The sequence below is a fragment of the Aulonocara sp. 'chitande type north' Nkhata Bay genome, linkage group LG7 (assembly GCF_057382095.1).
Source record: "Aulonocara sp. 'chitande type north' Nkhata Bay isolate Kocher_YH1m ecotype deep benthic linkage group LG7, A_spYH_male_GT1.1, whole genome shotgun sequence".
Classification (NCBI taxonomy): domain Eukaryota; kingdom Metazoa; phylum Chordata; class Actinopteri; order Cichliformes; family Cichlidae; genus Aulonocara; species Aulonocara sp. 'chitande type north' Nkhata Bay.
Genome location: NC_141350.1, coordinates 19,838,701 through 19,862,943, shown reverse-complemented (window position 1 = coordinate 19,862,943; position 24,243 = coordinate 19,838,701). Strand labels below are relative to the sequence as shown.

General features: G+C 36.8%; 1 long non-coding RNA gene across 1 annotated transcript; it reads right to left on the bottom strand.

The window, feature by feature from the left end:
- Positions 1–406: 406 nt before the first annotated feature.
- On the bottom strand, positions 407–23,605 carry LOC147325025 (uncharacterized). Its single transcript, XR_015130554.1, has 3 exons — positions 22,845–23,605; positions 19,975–20,088; positions 407–892 (listed from the first exon to the last, which is right to left on the bottom strand). It is a non-coding gene; the product is annotated as an uncharacterized LOC147325025 (long non-coding RNA).
- Between the last annotated feature and the right edge of the window lie 638 nt (positions 23,606–24,243).

Here is a 24,243-nt window from a genome sequence, read left to right as displayed (position 1 = left end):
TTGAGACCAGGATCAAATAACATTTAGAAAAGTGTATATACATAGTAGGAAGCTTTAAGTAGGTACCTCCAATTTGTGTATCTCTTGAAATGTCTACTTGGCTTTGAAAAATGAAAACCTTTTCAGGCCCCATTAATTGAAATCATTAATGCAGACAGAACTTTGTATCTGACAATTTTAATAAGGCTGTTGAAGGTAAATTAAAAATGTGGTGATATTCAAGCTCACTAACTGCTTCAGGAAACAGTCCAGCTCTTTGATTGCCATTTCTGGCAGGTGTTACTCTCTGCTGAATTACTAATTACTATGATTTTGAAGAACTACGACTGTCCTTACAGTTTGTCATTAAAATCAGATAATTCTAGAAAACAAACTTTTCTAGCTCAGTCTTATCTTTCTTGGTGCTTTTGCTCCTGATTGGTGAGATAACTTTGGTGAAGATTAATGACAAAACAGAAATCTTTGGCATAAATGAAAATCTGTTTTTTGTTAAAGCCTCTCATTTATCAGCAGTTTGGTAGCTGTTATTCTCCAACTCTGCCTGTTGAATGTTCCATGGGTGCATAGTAAATCTGTCAAAGGCAATCTGAATTATTGTTATTATTTACAGAAGTTTGCCAAACAATCTGGAGTCATTTTGTGTTCATTTTTGAGGAAAAAAACAGAATGCATGGAATTCAATATCCAACTTACTTTTTAAGGACCTCTGACTGTATAAATAGGCAGCTGCAAAGAATTATCCTTGTAATTGTCCCATAAGAGTAAACCATAATACACCAGTGAAGGTTTAATAGCGTTGTTTGTCATTGATCAGCAACAGTGAATCAGTGGAGGATTTGCCAGATGCTCATAGTTGTCTGGTTCAAGTCACTGCACAGCTTGCATTCATTGTCTGAAAGAAGAAAAATATCAGGTGTTGACTTACTTTAAGTCTTTGTTCATCAGTATTGTGTAATTGTAACTTTACTGTTTAAATCAAATACAGCTTGTGTCAGGCATTTTTTGATTTTATTTCCATTCAGAGGTCAATAAAAATGATGGATTACTTAAATCTTTTCAACCCGCTTTATCTTGGGTTTCTTTAGAAGAATGATTTGAGGGTTTATTGTAGACCAAAAGGTATTTCAGATGGAGACAGTTACATAAGACTGACTGAAGGTAAACAAGATTGGGAACATTTACTGCAATAAAAGTTGAATTCTTTAATAGGGAGGGTTTTTTTTCCTGATTGTTAAAAAAAACATCCAAAAAGTTTACTACAATTTCCAGGTGGCAAATTAGCTACAAATATAAATTGCCCATAGTATCTTTTTAATACTATTCCAAGCTTTTTCCACTGTAAAATAATTTTTTCTCAAAAAATGGCCATCAAAACACAAGATGTATTAGTCTTTTCTACATCCAATATCCAACTCTGAATTAAAATTTCTCATGTGACGTTTTGTTTTTTAATTTTTATTCTTACATTCATCCCTTTGCTCTGTAACATGTGACAATTATGAGACAAACTATCTAGCCAGGGTCAAGTAGCACTTAGCCACAACTTTTAACACACAACAAAATGGCTTTTTTCTTCCTCAGCTCTTAAAATTGGAACCGTAATGAAAACTGACTGGATCAATTACAGCACCAGCAGTGACACAGGGGAAGATGAGTGTCTCCTCTGGGTTGTAGCTGTTATCGCAAGGCCTACATTTTTAATAAAGACAGAAATGTAGCAGGGGACAAATGAATGCTTGCTCTGTAATAACACAGCTGCAATGAGAACAAATGAGACACTATAAAAACCTGATTGTGTGTGTAACCCGTATCATTAGCTAGCAGATGCATTGCATAACAAAGACAAATGAAAATTACAAAAAAAAGAGGACATCTCGAGTCTGAAAAAGGCGACTATCCTCGTGAGATTGTAAAGCACGTTGTTACGTCTTGATGATTAACACTTTCAATAAATATGGGAGAGGACGTGCTGAACAAAAACATTTTACTTCAAAAGGCCGTGTTTTTAAATTTTTTTTGTCAAAGACAGGTAACTTCAAAGACTTCAAAGAAGCTTTTATAGTGTATATTATCTGTCAGATATTATTCCAGCTAAGATGAACAGGCACGTGATTCAATACATGAGCGGTAGTTGGCAGAAACACCAGAGGAGCAAAACACCAGCTACTTGTACACAGTGCAGTTACTACAGATTGTAAGACCAGAATGACCAACTTGTGCACTGCCTGGATTGACTACAGGAAAACTTATGACTTATGGGGGCGATAGTGGTTCAAGAGTTGGGAGTTCGCCTTGTAATCGGAACTTCACCCGTTGCCTACTGGTGGTGGTCAGAGGGCCCGGTGGCGCTAGTGTCCGGCAGCCTCACCTCTGTCAGTGCGCCCCAGGGTGGCTGTGGCTACAATGTAGCTTGCCATGATGACTAACCAACCGGACATAGTAGTGATAGACAAGCAGAGGACGAAGGTCATATGATATATGTAGCTACACCGAGTGATAACAATATCATGAACACAAGAAGCTCAAGAAATACTGAGGGCTAAGAGAGGACTTAGAAAAGATGTGGAAGGTGAAAGTAACGGTCGTCCCTGTGATAATCAGAACACAGGAGGCAGTGACCCCCAAACTGGGTGAGTGGCTCAGTTTGGCTACTTTTGTCTGTTTCAGCCTTTGTAAAGGTTTCTTAAGAGATGTTGTCGCTTCCAGGAACCGCTCTTCTCAATGTTGCTGTTTATCGAGTACCAAAGCCAAAGCTGACCCTTATGCTTACCTACATATAAGCTCACAGTCTATCTACTAGCCAGCCTTAGTGTTATCTTTTGGGGAAATGATAAGGTCAGGCCCTGTACACTACATGCACTGCATATTCTACATTCAAACAATAATATATTCCATGTGAGTTGGCTTGCAGAACTATCATCGTGGTAATCTTGTCATGTAAGCTGGTTACAGATGAGCCAGAGAGGGAAACATTAGCATGTGTGCATTTTTCCACGATTTTGATGCAGAATTTCAAAGAAAATAAGGGAGAATGATGGTGCTGGTTCAAATGTACTGAAATATATATATTTGATTAATGCAGAGCTCTACAGAGTATTATATCATAGGTTTGGCTATTGTCTCTCCAGTCTTGGTTAAAAACAAGTTTCCAAGTAACTGATTTAATGCTGGCTTTTATTGTTTTGACCACAAGAGCTCCAGTAAAAGCTCAGAGGCAACAGTTTGTGGGTAGAATCACCAGCTCCAATATGATGGAGTAAATTTTTCTATAATAGTATTTTTCTTTGTTTTGGATATATTTAATTATAGACCTTTCTAGCAATTTCTAGATACCCAGAGTGCTGTGAAAAAGTATTTCCCCTTTGCTATTTCCTAAGGTTTTTGTATATTTGTCACACCTGCCATGTTTTAAAGCATTACATTTTTAAACAAAGATAAATTAAGTATAAGTTCTGTTTTAAAATGATAATGTAATTTATTAAAGTAAAAACCTACCTACCTCTGTGTGAAAAAATAATTGTACTCCTCTTATTAAATTATGAATTAACTGTGACTAACCACATTTTTGAGTTTGATTTCCAGACTTAATTACTACCAAACCTAATCTAATAATCAAGAATCAAGAAATCACTTAAATACAATCTATCTGATGAATTGGAGTATGATAAATGATCTCAAAAAGCACCACATCATGCCACAATATAAAGCAACAGCTGAGAATCAGAGTCAGTAACATCTATCAGTCTGGAAAGGTTTACAGAGCCATTTCTAAGGCTTTGAAACTCCAGTGAAACACAATGGGAGTAATTATCCACAAGCGGAGAAAACTTAGACCACTGGTGAACCTTCCCAGAGGTTGGCCTGCCAAAATTAGTCCAAAAATGCATCAGTGACTCATCAGAAAAGAACCCAGAACAGCATCTAAAGTGTTGCAGGCCATACTTGCTTCAGGGTCAGTGTTCATGATTTAGCTACAAGAAAGGGGCTGGGCAAAAATGGCATCCATGGGAGAGAGTTCCAAGGAGAAAACCACAGCTGACCAAAATTAACCCAAAGGCTCGTCTCACATTTGCCAAAAAAAAAACAAAAAACATTTTGACAATCCCTGAGAGTTTTGGAAAAATATTCTGTGGACTGATGAGACAAAAGTTAATCATCACCCTATGGTAGAGTGATGATTTGGGGCTGTTTTGTTGCTTTTGGACCTGAAAAAATCAGAAAAATCTAGAACGTGAATGTATGGCCATCAGTTCATACCCTCGAGCACAACTGCACTTGAATTATGTAGCAGGACAATAATTTAAAACACAGCAAATCCACCTGTCAATGGCTCAAAAGAAAAAAAAAAAATGAGACGGGAAGTTCGTGAACAAAAACCCTCCAATGTGGCTGAATTAAAACATTTCCAAAGAATAGTGGGCCATATATTCTCCACAGCACAGTCAAAGACTCACTGCCAGCTCTCACAAACACTTTCTATCACAAACAAATTCTATTAATTTCTAATTTAGATCAGTCTGTTCCGGCAACCCAAGTCTGGCTTTTAAGAGCTTGAGGTCTGCACAACATCCAAATTTATATAGCTCATAATCACGTCACCTTACCATTCAAGTGACAAAAATAAACTGCAGTCTGTCATATTGAGTTCACCCAGACTGAGTTTACATATCTGAAATTTTACGGGCTGCTGGATTTTACCACATGACAAGCTAAGAGTAAACACTTGTAATCACGGATTAACACTTTAACACAGCAACACTCGAGTTGCATAAAATACTTTCCAGGTACAATGCATTGTTGTTTTTTGGTATCTTTTGTCTTTTTTTTATGTGTGTGTGCTTGAATGCCAGTACAGTCTCTGCACTATATTGAAATAATATTCTCACATTTTGTATGTTTATTTTTTTTAATTAATATTCACCATACTCTTAAACTTTAAGTTATATCATAATCAGAATATATTTTTAGAAAGAAAAAAGAAATACTGTTAAAATTTCTGGTGATGTTGCATGAGTTTGAAGTATAATATTTATTACACACGAAGCTGAGACATGTCAACCAAACAATCAGATTGAGCCACTGAGAGTTACACAGCCATCAAGTTATGAGTACTACTGCTACTACTACTGGTTGTCTTAAAAGTTATACTATTTAATTTGCATGAAACTGCAAGCTACTTTGATACCCACCCACACCTCAGTACTTTCTTGTTAAGGTTTCTCTGACATTGTAATGACCTGATGTTCTGCTTAGATCTGTAGAGAGGATCATGCTTTTGCATGCTTTGTTTCCAGTTGTCTGTGTATGAACAAGGAAGAATGTTATGTCATATTGTTATACAGTCCCGATCAAAAGTTTAAGACCATTTGAAAAGACAGACTTGAATGGTAACGTGGCGTGATTATGAGCTATATAAATTTGGATGCTGTACAGACCTCAAGCTCTTAAAAGCCAGACTCGGGTTGTCAGAACAGACTGAAAGATCTATTTTAGAAAATTAATAGAATTTGTTTGTGATAGAAAGTGTTTATGAGAGCTGGCAATGAGTCTTTGTGCTGTGGAGGAATTTTGGCCCACTCTTCTTTGGCGTGAAAAAGCATCAAAAATAAATTAGAGCACATGTTATCACTAATCATATTTTGATAATGATGATCCTAACTGATGTATTCTACAGACAGAGCAACAAGAAGTATCCCAAAGTTTAATTTCAGTTATCCAGCTTGAAAGGTGCATTTAAAATGTGATCTATTTAGTTCACGTCATGTCTTGAAGGTACTTAGAAATGCATTTCTTGATTAAATGAGCCATACCAATACAGTTTATTGTAATTCCGATTAAAATACTTTTGGTTACACATCAGTTTGCGATGAGAATTTATCTCAGTTTCACTTATAATGCTAATTGCAACATAGCTTCCAGATTATGCCACAAATCAAGCTTTCTCAGAAAACATCGGGAAAATCTTCCTAAAAATGTTAGATGTGAAGTAAGTGGTGGAAACATCTGAAGGTTAATAGGTTGACACAGTGGTGTTTAGTGGTTTTCCTGAGATAAAATTTATCCAGAGTTTCTCATATGAAGAGATGCAGTTCACAGAAAATATTCCTCCGTGGACTCATAAACCATGCATGTGCATTTTTTATATTTTTTTTTAAAAAAACTAAGAAAAGAAACCCAACACCAACAAAAAGTATGTGTAAAAGTATGTATATTGAAATTGTGCACTTTTTTTACTTTTGTATTTACGTTATTTATATAGTTATTTTAAAAAAAAATACAGAGTAGATCCAAAGCAGACAGTATTATATTCGGCTGTAACTGTTGCCACTCGGACAAAATGCCCCTTGTTTAATCCAGCTATCCAATCACTCGGATTGTGAATGCTATATCAACTACAAAAAAACTGCAAAGTAATGCTTTTGAGATTACATCTCAGCTGAGCTGATGCTAAGTGAGTGGATATAAATAAAACATCTGTGATCGTTTCTGACTCTGGAAGACTTATAATTTCTTATTCACATCTTCGGAAGAATTCGAAATTTTCTCCTACCATAAATTTAGCAAAATTTAAAAACTAGGCTTATATTTGGCTTATCTGTGACAGTAAACTTATAGAGATTTCTTTTTTGCGTATGTTTACCTTAAGCCTTTTTGGAAATTTAAGGACTGCTAAAAAAAAAATTTTGTATGATATTCATTTTTCAGACTTCACCCTGGTGAGAAATATGCCTGCAGACATGTAAGAGATCCAGACATGTAAGTAGATAAATATCCAGAGGTCTAACAAAAAGCCTTTCTTCGCTCTTGTGAAATGCCTTTCTGAGGTTACTTTTCCCATTTGCTGTTGCTTTTTGAAAAGTTAAAAATTTCTAAAATTCTTGGAGAATTTCCCCCAGGGATCAATAAAGTATTCTGATTCTGATTAACCTAGCTGGGTCTTCCAACTTATATATGAAATTAATTAAGACAAATCAGCAGCAAGAGGAATTTACTGCTAAGTAATTATGTGTAATCAGACTTCACAGAATTATTCAATTCATCATATATGCATATACAGCATAGTTACTGACCCAATTAGAGTATAAACTCTTTTTTATAAGCTGGAAATTAAAGGCATAAAGCCCCAGCTCGGACAGTCTCGGTCGTTGTGTCCTTGGGCGAGACACTTCACCTACCGCCTACTGGTGATGGCGCGATATGGCAGCCTCACTTCTGTCAGTCTGCCCCAGGGCAGCTGTGGCTACAACTGTAGCTGCCTCCACCAGTGTGTGAATGAATAGTGGAATTGTAAAGTGCTTTGAGGGGTCCCGAAAAGCGCTGTATAAATGCAATCCATTATTATTTCTGTAGGCATTGGTTGCATAAATTTAAATTTTGACCTATATTATGGTGGATTAAAAGGGATCATTTACATTTTTATAATTCATTAAGATGGAAATTGAATACCATCCAACTACTCTAAAAATATAATAATTCAGAAGTTCCAATCAACAGGCTTACTGCAGCCATTTCAGGTGGGTAGCAAAGTCTGCAGAATTTTTACTGCGGCAGCCATGAATGTTTGTCCAAAAATGGTAATATAGCCACTCTACTAGTGGAAAATACCAGCACAATATCTCTATGCAAAGAGCCCATTCAAGGGATATGTATGAAAATCAGTGAGCAGACCGTTGTTGCATTTGTAGAGAGATTTTTTTGTATATACACCAAGCCTATTAATCACGGCAACGTGCAGAGTGACAACAGTGATCCCAAAACATCAAAAAAATATGCCGACAAAATAAGAAGTGAAAAGTTTATATTCAGCTGGTAGACATGGAGAAGAATTTGGGTCAAACCAAATGTTTCATTCTCTCCTCTTTGTAATACATTACTCCTAAAATTAACCTGGAGATGCAGACACAAACAAAAGATGTGCGCACATCCAGCGCCTATAAAGTTCCAGCGCCTCTTTCATTCTCTCATTACCCATCCACCTGTCCTCAAACTGTCACAACTAGTAAATTGTTTTAATGGCTTTGTCACAGCCAGAGTTAAAAGCGCATGAATAATGTTCTGTACACTGTGGGATCTAAGATTTATATGCTTATACAAATGGAAACTATTGCCTAAGAGTACAATATGACACAGGGGAGGCGGCAGGTTGTAGGTTTAGTTCACCGAAAATGTAAACCGAGACTGCATTTACGTAGAACCTTCATATGTGATTACTTCTGGAATATATTAACTATCTTGAGAGAAATCAGTTTTTCAGTTGTGATTTATGGCTCCCTATTTTAAAGTTGGCATGCCATTTTACAGGACGAGACAAAAAACAAAGTGTGACTTGTGCCTCAGGGATTTTTCAGACTTGGCAATCACAAAGTTTTGTACTTGACTACAAAACTAACCTCTGAAGCCAGATCAGAACTAATAAACTAAATCTCTAAGAGGCAGTTAAGTTGTCTTCATCTTTGATTTTCTCAGAGTTCACAGGCTGGAAACTCAAAGTTTCCACATCACACTGGTTGCACTGTTATTGAAAACTTTTGTGATATTACTGAGTCCTACTGCAACACGGACGTTTAAAAATCCAACTTGAGGGGCTAATGCTTTTTAAAGAAAAGTTGCTATTTGTGAATTTGGATTCTATAATTATCAATGGAAATATTTATAGTAACAGTTACAAAGTAATTCACTACTTAATGTTTCAACAAGAAAAAAATCGAATTAACCTCCTAAGACCTGAACTTTTTCATGCCATGCATTTTTAATTTCACTTTGCTATTTGGGCTGATTGGGACTTGATGGATGTAAAAACAAAGAATTAAATGATTTTTTTTTTTACCTGATTTTTCTTTCTGAAAAAAATGAGATCCACATATGAGGACATTTATTTTAGATTTTGATAGAACAGTGGCAGTATAGTGTCCTCATGAGTGGATATCAGGCCCCTGTAGAGCTAAATTTTGTATTTTGGTCTAGACAAATGTGATGTCCACATATGTGGATGCCAGGTCCTATGAGGTAAAATATTAATCCTTCAACAAATCATGAATTTGGAATTCATAAGTACGCAATGTGTTTCTAAAATCTAGTTTTAAAATGCAGTTTAAAAAGACCAATCGATAACTGGATTCTCACATTTATCAACAATACATTTTTAGTTTGGCATGTAAAAGATCATTCATCTATACATATTGCCTTGCCATTTTAGATATTGCAGCTGTTTTTCCTATTAGCTATTTGCTTTGCTTCGTTGTTAGCTTGCACTTATGGCACTTCGAGCCCAGTTCTAGTAAAACAAAAAGAAAAATGCAAAATTGAGAAACTTTGGATTGCGACACTCACACTGGTTAACTGTGCAGTTTAAGATAATATGCACAGGTTCTCTTCTGTCTTTATACATACAAGTTAACTTAACTGCACTCTGTGCATTCTTTACCTTTAAGGTATAGAAATATGTCCAGTGTGATTGTCTTAATGAGACAAATGATACATATGTCTACATTATCTTCTAAATGAGATATTTGGTTACTCCCGCGTGTGTCCGTATTCGTGCCAAGATAAAACCCTGTGTGCTGACTTTACACAATAAATGAAGTGTCTTTTACTCTGTAACCTTTTATAACCTATTTCCCATCTGAGCTTAGGATGAATGAAGGCTGTTTAAAGCATCAAGGATTCTGTCCACTCAGTGCTCCTCCAGCTTGGCTGCATCAGAAGAGCAGATGTTGCTTTATATTACAAATACATTACATTGTTAGAGCTGCTTTCCTCTTCGCCCTGAGGCACTTGTTCGGTCCTGTCACAAAACGATTAGAAGTGGTCCCCAGTTTGTATGAAAGCAGTTAAGCTGAAGAGGGAAGGGGAGAACATGGTTTTCAACCCTTGAGGTCAAGAACCTTCATATTTTCTGTTTTTGTGCCAGTTTAATGATTCAGACAACCTAATTTCTGAACAACACTCACAGCAAAGATTGCACACTTTGATTTTCTATCCTCTAAATTGCGTTTTAATGTCAGCTGGGACAGGAAAGTGGTTTTGATGAATGAAATTCCCCTTGGTTTTCAATATCTCTGATATTAAAATGGCCCTAGGTCAGTAGCAGAGACAAGCCTTGCTTACTGATCTTTACTGGGCCACTTTTCTTAAGAAGGGATGATTCAAGAGCCACTCTTGGGATTTAAGAGTGTGAATCATGTGAAAGTCATGTGAGTCACTGTTGAATCTTATAAGTTAAACTTAAAAAAAAAGAAATGTCCATATTAACATGCAGAATCTGTCAATAGCTTTTGGGTTTTGGAAGCTCTTAGATTTCCATTTGTAGGCTGTTTTTTCTTTTCTTTTCTTTTTGCACTTTGGTTCCAAGCAGAAGGATTTTCTTGGCAGGTTAATACTGATGATGTTTCAGAGAGCACTGGTCTTCTTCACGTTAATTTACGCATGCTAACTTACAAAAGGATATTTTAGTTTCCCCAGCTCAACTCCAGAGGTCACATGGAGAGAGGAATATTTTTTCTGTCCAGAATTTCTCAACCACTGAGAACAAAATGATTACTATAGCAGTTGCATTAAGGATCTTGAACTGAACAGACTGCAATTTACCGGTAAGTCGTCATTCAGTCATGATGAAAGAGATTTTCTATGATCACAGCATTTTTGTTAAGAACATTTTCTATTCACTTGTGGTAAATAATTTGCAAAGCATCCAAGCTTAGTTGCCCTGAATCAAAATGCAGAACATTCCTAAACTCTTTCCCAGTGGGCACGGGACTGTATATTATCACAAATGTGTTGATAAGTTTTATGGACTATTTCTAGGTGCAGCCAAGCAGTGAAGAGTGTCAGAATTGGTTACTTCCAGCACCACACTTGGAGGATTTCAGCCAAGTGCAAAAAAAAGCTCAGATAAGAATTAGCATCTTGAAGTCTGGTTCTAGGATGAAAAAGTGTGAAGTGCTTACTCTGGGTTGGTGATGGTTTGTACCTCTAAGTTTGATTTAGGGATGGGAGAAGAATAGTTCTGGGACAAATTCATTGGTTTCATGTCTGTGAATGCTGTAATAAGCTGCTGACGTGAAAAAAGAGCCAATGACTTCACCACAAGCTGCGGGTAGTGAATGACAGCATAAGATCCCAGTTTTAGAGGGGTGCAGACTATTGATGCTGTTCATCCCCATCAAACTGATGACTCCTAGATGCTGCCTAGGTTGAGCTGTTGCAGGCATGTCCAGCTGGGATGACACCTGAGGGATTAAGCCTTCTAGCATAAAGGCTAATATACCCAGCAAAAAAATAAAAAAGGATGGATGATAGGGTGAATGTATGGTGGAAGAAATCACTATTAAGACTACTAATTAAGTGCAATTTTGAAATGGTGGTATACATGGACATCATGTGATTCATATCAGAAGAACACAGGGGAATTTTAGAATTACGCCGGTGTCCATGGACATAAAGAAACTACCTTCATGCAAAGATACCAGTTGCATAATATGTGTTTATCAGTGAAACCACACCAGCACCATTAGCCATGAGAACACTGACATGGAACTCCCTCTTTGTCTTCTTTTATGATTAATGTTCATGTCCAGACCTCACTAACGTTAGTTTACACATTTTTTTTTTTTTTAACCTCAAAGACAACTTCGGCTAAGCTGCATTGTCCTCTTGTGTTTGGGAATACAGCAAACACTGAAAGGAGAAAAGAATAGTTAAAGGAAGCTCTCTTATCTTTGTGAACATGTGCTCCACTTTTGTTTTCTCTTCCAGGACGGGAAAAAAAGGTATATGTTTACATGTACATTTTTTTAATGAAACACAAAATACCAGTTAATTTGTCATTGGGCACTCACTAAATCAGATTAATAAATCAACAATTCATTAATTTATTTTGTATTAAAGAAACCATTTTAAGGTTTGGATTTATTGAGAATGTTTCATTTCCCTGTCTGATAAGGCATGTTTCATGTAACTAATTAATATATTTGAAATCATCAAGTTCAGTTACAAACCGTTCGAACTCTTGCAGGGGAGTTTATTTTAGAGAATACAGTACAATACAAAAGTCTTGACTTTCTTGTAGTTTTTAAGTTGGTATTGAGCAATAGTTCTCCAGGCTTTTTGGGGTCTTCCAAAGCTTTCTTTGGGCATTGCGTGCTTTTTATTCATTTGAGTGATTGAACGTGACCATTTTCAGATGATCGGTGGGTAAAATAGTGTTTTGTCTGCAATAACAGACAACTTAGCAAAGATTCAGTTTGAGATTGTATCATTAGGCACTTCGTTGCTAACAAAATGCCACAAAACATGGAATTTGTTCCAATTTCTTAATCTGGAATGACAAAAAAATACTAATGATAACTTAGTTTGAAATAGAATCGTAGTTTTGCTCCTACAAATTTACTCCTGAGCTATTAGCTAAAAACTTACCACATCTCAGTGTTTCCTTGGCAGTTTTTAAGGAAACTGGACAAGTGAAGGACAAAAGAAGAAATGGCAGGCCTAAAAAAACTTTAGCAGATGAACAGTATCTGACATTCATGTCCTTAACAAATAGGGAAAAAAATTCACCCAAGACCTGAAAAATGCATTTGGCCCTTCAGATGATCTCCTGTTTGCAAAAACCTCATCAGAAAAGGTCTCAATGGATGAGGGGTTGTTAAGAAGCCATTCTTAGAGAAGGGAAACAGGGAGTAAAGGCTAAGGTATGCCAAATTACACATGGAGTGGACTGAAAATCTTTGGCAATAGGTCTTATGAGAGAGTGTCTACAGCTATCTGTAACACACACAGTGGCAGCTCTGTCATGGAACAAAAGGGAGCCAACATCCAAAGAAGAGCTTTGGAATGTCCATCAGGAGGTCTGGAGAATTATTCCTGAAGACCACTTAGAGAAATTATGCAAGAAAGTTTGGGCTGCATTGAAGACTAAAGGTGGTCAAAACAAATATTGAGTTTCAAGGATCTGTTTCTGCCTGATATATTGTTTGTACATTTTAATAAATCGCCTGCATTTCCCATTTCCAAACAAAATTTGCATTCAAGATTATGCAGTCAAGGACTTTTGCACAATATGATTGATGATTTTTGTAAGCATGATTAAGCCCCGAGTCCTCATTAAATTGTTTTGGTTTGGTTTTTTCCAAGCAGCACAAACTGTATAGGGAACCTGAAGCTAACTAATCTGGTTCAAGGCTTAAGATTATGTAAGGTATAAGATTATCTTATCTAAATACCCTTTGGAAGTTTTGCTGATCTTTCTCACTGATGCTGCCTTATCGAAAAACTGAGATAAAAGCTGCTACAAAACACATAAACCACAGAAGAAGAATCAATATTTGATGTTCTTTACAGCGTTCAGTAATGGGATTCAGGATATGAAATGAAGTCATGACACTGTTGCCTGAGATGTCTGTAGCAACAAATCTTGGCAAACACTAAGAAGACATTGCCGTTAACCAGACCAGGGCTGCATGTCATTGGGTTCATTCCTTGCCTGGATCGCTTTATGTATGAAATTGTCTTTGTGCTCAATGAGAAGTGGAAATGTGCTCTGTAGCTCAATTAGGATGGATTAAGAATAAATGCTCTAGGTAAAAATAAAAACGCACTTTGCTGACATAAAACCACAGCGTGCGTGCAAACGGTCAAAGTGTGAAGGAAAAAGAAAAGACTAATCTTCTTAATCCTCAGCAGTGACTTGCATGCTGATTTAGTTCAAACACCTCTGTTCCTGTTACATCTGTTCATTCTTTATTTTCACCAAATTAGAGCATGTGTATATATGCATATACAGCTGGGCTTGAAATACTCCTAAATGGTTTTCAACAGGCATTCCTTTGTTCACATAATAACACTGAAAGAACACTGAGTATTGAGAATGATAGGAAGTATCAAACAGAATGCTTTTTTTCCCGTTGCAGACAGTAAATTACTCATCAAAATGACACATGCAAATTTGTTTGGTGTTTTTTTTCCATTTGTTGTTTTTTTTTTTTTTTAACTCTAAATGTTATCTGAAAAGGTGGTTAGAAAAAGTTTGCAGTTTCTGCTTTGAATCGTCCTACAATCTACATGTTTGGTTAATTGGTGATTCTAAATTCACCACATAGGTATATAACATTTAAAACAAATACAATATCCCATACCAACATGTGTAAAATATACAATAACAGATCAAATTAAGAGTACATTAAAAACAATCACACTGAGTAAAAGAGCTGTTCTCTCGTTCCTTTAAGACAGACTTAAACTCTCCCAAGGTAACCAATTCTGATCATTTCAAATTCAAATTCAAATTCAAATTTTCTTTGTCACGTACACAGTCATACACAGTACGATATGTAGTGAAATGCTTGGACAACTGCTCGTGACCTAAAGAAAACAAAAAAGGAAAGGCTATGAATAAGATAGGCAATAAATATGAAAAATTAAAAAGGGTAAATTTAACTAGGAAGGAATAAAATATAAATTAAGGTTAAAAATGAAATAACTGTACAACACAAATTAGAATGAAGGGTAAATTTAACTGGGAAAGAATAAGATAAAATATATAAATTAAAGTTGAAAATAAAATAACTGTACAACAAAATACACAATATAGAACTATATAAGAATGTATGAAGAAATCTAAATATAAATAAATATATACACAATAACAGCAGCTGCACAAGTATTAACCGGAAATGAAGAATATAGTGACCAGTGTTGTGCAAAAACAAAGTCCAGAAAGTCCAGTGTGTGTGTAAGAACCATATGTGTGGGTCAGTTCAGTTCCTTCTGCAGATTATTCCAGGAAGCAGGGTCAGCGTATTTAAAAGCCTTTTTCCCCAATTCTGTTCTGATTTTTGGGACAATCAATTGTATGATATTGTGCGAACGAAGGCTGTATTGGTTGTGGTTTTTACACATATAAACACATAATTAAGATGGAACCAGCCCAAGGAGAGATTTATACATAAAGATCAACCAATGGGAGAGTCTGCGAATATGCAAAGATGGACATTTAGCAGCAGCATACAAAGAACAATGATGTACACGATTTCCATAGCCAGTAATAAAACATATGTTCGTCGTAACATGTTCATGAAAATGGATGGGTATTTCAGCTGTAACTAAAAAGTGGCACCTAATTATCAGGTTTATCTTTCACAGTGAGCAGAAGCTGTTTGATGAGCTTGAAATCACTGCTGTTTCCTGCTAGAAGCCTTTTAAATCCCCTTTTCTAGCTGCTTTGGCTTGCTCTTTAGGAGAAGCTTGCCTGTTCCACATACTCACTCACAACTGGTTGCTGCATTATTTTCTATGATATGTAAAAATGCGGAGATTCCAGATTTATTCCCCTAAAAAATGTTAACATCTAAAAACAGCTGTGTTGCCTTTTGCTAAATTAAAACAATGCAGAGAACTGCTGAGAGCTTTCCTAAAGTTATATGGCTCTTTGAGAGCAGGGTGCACGAAGATTTATACTCTGCACGTTATGCAGATAGTCACGCCTGTTGAAAGCAATTTTGCTGAGTAGTAGGCTCAGTCAAATCAATTTTGGTTGTGAGAAAAAGCATGTTAAGTGATACACTTCAAATGTACTCATACTGTTTAAAGAAAGGAAAAACACTTTTATTCATTTCCAGTCTCTAAACCAAACTAAGCTAAGAGTTTTATATTGAACCCTGTAAAGCCAAGTGTATGCTAGAGGGGGGCAGATCCATATATTAATAGTATGGACACCAACATTGGTATTGGATCGATACTAACGTGATAGGACTGATACTTTGTTTCTAGCTTTTAAGTTCAGTATGTTACTCACTGAATTATGTCAAATAAATTGATTTGTTGTGAAATGAAAACAAAATACCTCAAACATTGACTATGAAATGTGCCATGTCCGCTCTGTTTATAGCCTATAGCACATTTAAAATCACAGAAGTTGACCCAAAGTGTTAGAGAAGGGCACATTTATGTTCAAGGTCTTCAAAAAACAAGTTTCAAAATACATGAAAAACTGAAAGGTGTGGGGATTTTCTTTTTTTCTTTTTTATTTATTAATTTTTTTGCATTAACTGATTATTGCCGAAAGCAACAATTGCAGTGATTTAGTGGTCAATAATATGTATTCAGGATTTGCAATCTGTAAATGCAAATCTCATAAATCTTATAAATCATTAACATTGCTCTGCCCTATGATCTGCCTTTATTCAGTAAAAATACTGGTACTGGTATCGGAAATACTGGACCTGTATTTCCTTGTTATCCGATCAATAAGAAAATGTGCAGTATTGGACAGAGCTAGTGTATGCCATCTGAAACATGGGCTTTTGTATCATTTTGAGACTTATCACTGTGATTTTTTTCCCCTGAAATCCTAAATAAATGTAACAAAAAATAATAGCAAAAATTATGCAAATTAAGACACAAATTGTTATTGCATTTCTTTTTTTTTTTTAAATGCCACATGGTTCAATAACTCCAGTTTTGAAAATCTAGAAAAAAAAACTAGAATTTTCTTGCAATTATTTCATAGTTCAGCCCAGATTAATAAGCAAACTTTTTATTTAACTCTTCTAATGTGTCTAACAAAGACTTTAATGCAAACTCCAAATCCTATTTAACACCTAATTCCAAAAGCATCAGGCACATCAGCTTACCGGCTTTCACCAAAGTGGTACACGGCAAGCATATTAAAACATTTTTAACAACAACACAGAATAATTTAAAAGACATATGACAGCAAAGTTATGAACAACATTTAAAAAATAAGGACATGAAATAAATCCAATTAAAAAACTAAAATCCACTCAGATGCACATGCAGACTGTATATAGAATATGCTGCATGACATTGTTATGGCTCTCCCAAGAGTCTTGTTTGTTCTCTGTCCTTCCCTCTCCATATAGGTTTCCTTATAATAGCCTTATATATCCTTGTTCACAACACAGTTTGTGTTGCTACTAACCTACCACGTCCCAGTTTCTGCAGCTGGTATTTCTACAGTTCATCTTTTCATGAGCAACAATATATCAACCTTTGTTTTCACAAAATCTTGCTTCACCTCCAGTGAAAGCTACGCTCTATAGCCACCTAACGATGTGCTAATGATGATCCTCTCTGTGCTTCAGGCCCTGTTTCTCAGTCCCTTGCCAGCCGTTATGCTCCAATCCTGTTTGAGTTTTTAAATAAATCTTGTAACTGACATAGTACTGCAAATTCTATGACAAAGTAAATCAAGTGAACAATAAAAGTCAAAGTCAGGTACAAGTCAAAGTATGTATGTGGAGGAATCGAATTACTTAGCGATCTTGCTTTGATGTCTATAGAAAATTATTCTTTACATTTAGTGCCTCCTGAGGATTAGCAGAATTGAAAACTGCACACAGCACCCAGGGACTGACCCCAGCTCTGAGCCAGCGCCTCAGTCAAAGGCACTTTAAAAGACATTATTAAACACAAATATCAGGAAATTGACCGCACACCTCCGCTTTAAGTTATTTGGCCAAATATGGAAGAATCTCTAGCATTAATTATATCTGTCATTCATATATTTCAAGGGAGAATTCAGTAGCACATTATTTGATATAGTGCTACGGCTACTCCATATCTGCTGGTGTGATTGAAATGAAAATTGTCTTCTTCAGGTAACATGAACAGCCAGAGCCATACAGTGGGGCAAAAAAGTATTTAGTCAGCCACCGATTGTGCAAGTTCCCCCACTTAAAATGATGACAGAGGTCAGTAATTTGCACCAGAGGTACACTTCAACTGTGAGAGACAGAATGTGAAAAAAAATCCATGAATCCACATGGTAGGATTTGTAAAGAATTTATTCGTAAATCAGGGTGGAAAATAAGTATTTGGTCAATAACAAAAATACAACTCAATACTTTGTAACATAACCTTTGTTGGCAATAACAGAGGTCAAACGTTTACTATAGGTCTTTACCAGGTTTGCACACAGTAGCTGGTATTTTGGCCCATTCCTCCATGCAGATCTTCTCGAGAGCAGTGATGTTTTGGGGCTGTCGCCGAGCAACACGGACTTTCAACTCCCGCCACAGATTTTCTATGGGGTTGAGGTCTGGAGACTGGCTAGGCCACTCCAGGACTTTCAAATGCTTCTTACGGAGCCACTCCTTTGTTGCCCGGGCGGTGTGTTTTGGATCATTGTCATGTTGGAAGACCCAGCCTCGTTTCATCTTCAAAGTTCTCACTGATGGAAGGAGGTTTTGGCTCAAAATCTCACGATACATGGCCCCATTCATTCTGTCCTTAACACGGATCAGTCGTCCTGTCCCCTTGGCAGAAAAACAGCCCCATAGCATGATGTTTCCACCCCCATGCTTCACAGTAGGTATGGTGTTCTTGGGATGCAACTCAGTATTCTTCTTCCTCCAAACACGACGAGTTGAGTTTATACCAAAAAGTTCTACTTTGGTTTCATCTGACCACATGACATTCTCCCAATCCTCTGCTGTATCATCCATGTGCTCTCTGGCAAACTTCAGACGGGCCTGGACATGCACTGGCTTCAGCAGCGGAACACGTCTGGCACTGCGGGATTTGATTCCCTGCCGTTGTAGTGTGTTACTGATGGTGACCTTTGTTACTTTGGTCCCAGCTCTCTGCAGGTCATTCACCAGGTCCCCCCGTGTGGTTCTGGGATCTTTGCTCACCGTTCTCATGATCATTTTGACCCCACGGGATGAGATCTTGCGTGGAGCCCCAGATCGTGGGAGATTATCAGTGGTCTTGTATGTCTTCCATTTTCTGATGATTGCTCCCACAGTTGATTTTTTCACACCAAGCTGCTTGCCTATTGTAGATTCACTCTTCCCAGTCTGGTGCAGGTCTACAATACTTTTCCTGGTGTCCTTCGAAAGCTCTTTGGTCTTGGCCATGGCGGAGTTTGGAGTCTGACTGTTTGAGGCTGTGGACAGGTGTCTTTTATACAGATGATGAGTTCAAACAGGTGCCATTCATACAGGTAACGAGTGGGGGACAGAAAAGCTTCTTACAGAAGACGTTACAGGTCTGTGAGAGCCAGAGATTTTCCCTGTTTGAGGTGACCAAATACTTATTTTCCACCTTAATTTATGAATAAATTCTTTACAAATCCTACCATGTGAATTCATGGATTTTTTTTTCACATTCTGTCTCTCACAGTTGAAGTGTACCTCTGGTGCAAATTACTGACCTCTGTCATCATTTTAGGTGGGGGAACTTGCACAATCGGTGGCTGACTAAATACGTTTTTGCCCCACTGTATGTGCTACAACCATGAAGGTGTTTTTTTCCCCTTTTTGCTGGATATCAGTAACTTTTGACTAAACTTTGAATAAGTCAGTTTCATGTTGCTATCCATTAACATACAACCTCAATTCCACAAAGTTTGTGCTCTCTATAAAATATAAATAAAAACAGAATGCAATGATTTGCAAACCTAATAAACACACACTTTATTCACAATAGAACACAGAAAAGCACAACAGTCGTTTGAAGTGATAAAATCGACTATTTTAAGAAACAAAAGTAAGTTTGAAAATGATGGCATCAACACATTTGAAAAAAGTTTGATACAGGGCTATGATTAGGCTGATGTAGGCTGATCATAAGTCGAGGGAACCATAGTTTCTTTGGGAAGCTATGGTTCCCTCAACTTAAGAATTTGAAACTACCAAGTGGTCCTATTAAAACTTTTGTGAACAACATGGCTAAGTGTACATAATAATCCGATTTAACTAGGAAATGCTTACTCTTTCATGAAAATAAATCATCTGCTGCTTTGATTCTGTCATTCTGCTTTTCCTTAATATTTCCTTAAAATTCTTATGTGTCTTTAACAATAAGGAAAAGGGCTTAATATGTCTTAACATAAATACTCTGTAAAACAGTCACATGGCTCTGAAACAGGTTTAAAAATCCATATCCTGCCAATAGAAATACAGGTGCAGCTATACAGCCTTAGGACATGCTTTCTTCTGCCTTTTTATTACTTACTGTGGGTCTGGAGTCTCAACACAGACATGATAAGTGGCCTCTTGAGGAAACATGGCTCATCAGCTTAGACAAAAATGAGGGCCTCTCCATTTCAGCTCCATTGTCCTGAGGTGCCTGTGTCAGCATGATAGGCAAAAGAAGAGATTAGCAGCAGCAGTGATGTTTTCTGAATGCATAAATTTTAATTTGGCATGCTTGCACTGAACCACAGAATAAGAATAAGAACAGCAGAATAGATAAACAGCAGTTAACATTAAAAGGAACAATTTGCATGCTGACAACGCTGATATGCCCGATTGTAAAAAGGCCACAGTGGGTTATATATTGACTTTGTATGTGCATCCGTGTGCAGAAGTTCTCAGCTCAGGTTGTGTGCTTCGTAAGCTTTGCTTTAGCGGAGCTTGATTACGTATATCTTTAGTGTAATACACTTTAAGACGCTTGCCTCAGCAATCTGAAGTTAAAGCAACACTGTATATCTAACCTTATTCCATTAAAAATAAATAAATAAAAATACAAATTTCTTTCAGAAGACAGCCTTATGATATCATGTGCACAATCCTGAAAAAAGATTCTCAAAGAAGGAGAAGGACAGCAGCGCTGGCGTCCAGTCCAGAGCTTTCAGTCAACGCTGAGGTTTTGTTCCATGTGGTGACAGATGCGTTCCACACTGGCAGCCACCTCATGCAGCAGTTCACTCTGTAACACTCAGTAAATTATGACTTTAATCTTAAAGAATGGGCATCTTTTAGCACATGCGAGTTATCGACACTGCGCGTGACAGACAAAAAAGAGAATAAAAAAATAAATAAAAAATCAAATCTGGCCAGTTCAGTTGGCATAACAAAACAAATTCCTCACGTCTGATGTGCAAACGTATTGTAGGCGAAACAGAGCTGGTGATAGATTTGCTGGAAGACGACAGCATAAACTGCATATATTTTTATATATGTGAAGAGTTTTTTTAAATACTTCAGAATGACATTGACATAGATCAATTAGCTTTCAGTATATTTGATGTGCAGCTTTGAGCTCCCCATGGATTTACAGTACTGTCCTGTCCTGTCCCTGGCAAAATCCTTAATGCACTGCTAAGATTTATTTTACAGACGTTGATATATGGAGGCCAACATTTTTGTGTCTCTTAAAGCCCTCACAGGTTATGTAACTTTTGCACAGATAAAGACAATCTATCAGAAACAGCCCGAGTTTAATCACGCAGATTTATCCGCGTGCAATTAAAAATTCAGATTTAATAGAATCTCAGATTTCATGTCAGGTTTTACTTCCAGTGGTTACAGGTCTGGTGAATATTCCTTAGAGAAAAGCATTAAGGAGGCTTTGTCACAAATTAGCATCTGGCGCTGAAAACAAAAGCAGGACAAAAAGCAGCCACGATGTCAGAATGAGGTCCAGTAATCATTTGAATATTTCGTAGACACATAGTCAAAATTTTACTCGAGGCTTCAGGAACTAACTCACGAGGCCCTGGCGCAACTTCTATGACTTGGCATGACACACAACTCATCGGCTTTTCATTATCATTTTTGGGGGGATCTACAGGCACACAGTGTCAAAGGGCCATTTGTCTGCTGTGACTCACATGCAGCTTTCTGTGGGAATCTTTCTGGCAAAGATCAGAGTCCAGCTCAGTGTAGTGAGAAGAGCAAAAGGGAGCATTTCAAGCCTCCCAGTATTCAGTGAAAATGTCTGCAGATCCAGAAATAAGACAGACTGCTGCAGATGTAAATGGCAGAAGGCAAATGGAACAGCTTGATCAGAGATCCCAAAGATTATATTTGTGACAGAAGACTCCGGTAGCGTGAAGCAAAGCAATAACGGTAAAGCTGCCGGGCTGAGGTAATGTTGTGCTTTCTCGAGATGGCTTAGAGTGCTTTCATGTGGTTACCCTGAAAATCACCTGTCTTTGTCTAGACTCAGAGTGCAAAAATGTGTTTTGTATTTTGCGCCTTCAGTCCCGAGAGCTCTCACACTTTACCGTCTACAGATAATTGTAGAGAGCATAATGCCCAGACTGCGTTGGGAAAACAAAACTGGTTGAGAATGAGCAAAGAGACATTTTTGCTTTTTGTTGTTATCTGAGTTTTTTCTTCACATTGTTTCTGTGTAACGTCTACACTGTGGCATTCTGATCTATGTCCTCATTATTTCATATATTTCATTATTTGAAAGATATCTATCTCCACAAGTAAAAAGAGTAAGTGATCCAAGTCTATTTAAAATGAATAAATAAATAATGACCCCAAAACTGGCTAATTCAGGTATTTTAATCCATAAGAGTCATTAAGATCTCCTAAAAAGGTCTTAGAGTGATTTTGGTTTTCTGGATTATTGTATGTTACCACTTTGCCTTTCTGTCAACATATTTTTGCTCCATCTCAATAGGTTTTACATCCCTAAAACAATAGATGGTCTGTTGATGAGTGCAGCTGTAACACTTTGCACATACTATGGAAGAGAGAGACAACGTGACCCTTTACTTGATCCATTTAGTGTTCATTTTTCATTTTTAAAGGCTAATCGGCAACAGTATCCAGCTGCTGGTTACGAAAACAGCTGCAGCTGCTCTGCCTGGCTGTGATGGTTGAAGCCGTCGCTAGGTATGGTTATTGTTTCGGCTGCTGCTATGGTTCAGTCTGTGTTGCTCCAGATGTTTCCATTTGAGCCTGAGATGTTTCTATGACAGATGTATTACCAATGCTACACAGGAGCTCGGGGAAACCATATCATATTAGCAAACTGTTCGGATATGGTCAACAGCTTATTTACTTGGAAGAAATTATGTGTGTGTGTGTGTGTGTGTGTGTGTGTGTGTGTGTGTGTGTGTGTGTGTGGTGTGTTGTCAATACCCGTCAATTTTACTCTGCTTCACCCTTGACAGTAGGCAGATCAGTCGAGGCACCTCCAGGCATTCTCTCACTAACATATTAATTTCTCACAGATCTCTGCTTTCTGTTTCATACCGGAGATCATTTCTGTGCACAAATCAGTAGAAACAGGTAATGTTATTAATGTCTGTGAACCGGGATGTGATCTAAATATCAGATGATACAGGGCAGTAAGACGAGAAGAGTCTCGTGATATTTAAAATCTAATGATATGAAATTTTAAATGTGGTTGACAGCTGTGCCAGTTAATACAGCCATCAAAGGCCATCAAAACAGCTCACATGCTGCTGAAATATGACTCACGAGTTTCATGTGCTGAACAGATGTATTAAGAAAATATCGCTCTAGTTTTTCCTTTGCCTTAGAAGGATACTGCAAAAAAACATGGTGTCATTCTCAACACCAAAGATGACATTTAGGAACTATTTTGTGTGAATAGTCAGTCATGCTAAAGCTTAGCTATGATAAGCTAAGATTTTTAATATATTCTCATCTCATTCTTAGAAACTCTACCGAGTACTTTATATGAATTCATTTATTTATTAATTATTGAAGTAGTTATTAAGAGATCTTAAAATGAATGTTTAGTGTGAATCTAGATGGTATTATATAACTAATTAAAAACAAACCATGATGAGCCAGAAATCCGTCTGGGTTTCATTGCAGGGGACTGGAGTGCTGAGACAGAACCTCAAGCAACGCTCACCCTTATATTAATTTCCGATAACATCTCTCCCATGCCTTACTGGAAGCTGCATCCACAAATGGGTAAAAGGCTTTCTCACTTGTTCATATCAACATTCTTGTGTGTATATATATGTTATATATATGTGTGTGTGTGTGTATATATATATATATATATATATACACACACACATATATATGTTATATATATGTGTGTGTGTGTGTATATATATATATATATATATATACACACACACATATATATGTTATATATATGTGTGTGTGTGTGTATATATATATATATATATATATATATATATATATATATATATATATATATATATATATATATATATATATAGATAGATAGATAGATAGATAGATAGATAGATAGATAGATATGGTCTCCAGCTTTGGACAATACTCTTTGCTAAAACCTGTAAATATAAATTGAATGTAAATTAAATGTTAATTGAAAATGCTGATTTACATGATGGGAGTAGTTTACAGTGCCGTTCAAATACTTATGTACTGTAGGAATAAACACTCAGGAACAAAAAGCCTCAGCTTGCATGGATGACATTCAGTAGAAAACGCGGAGAGTCAATTACACACAATATGAGCATGACCGAAAGAGGAAGAGGACTGTAATTAGGTAAAAAGCCAAGCTGGAGTA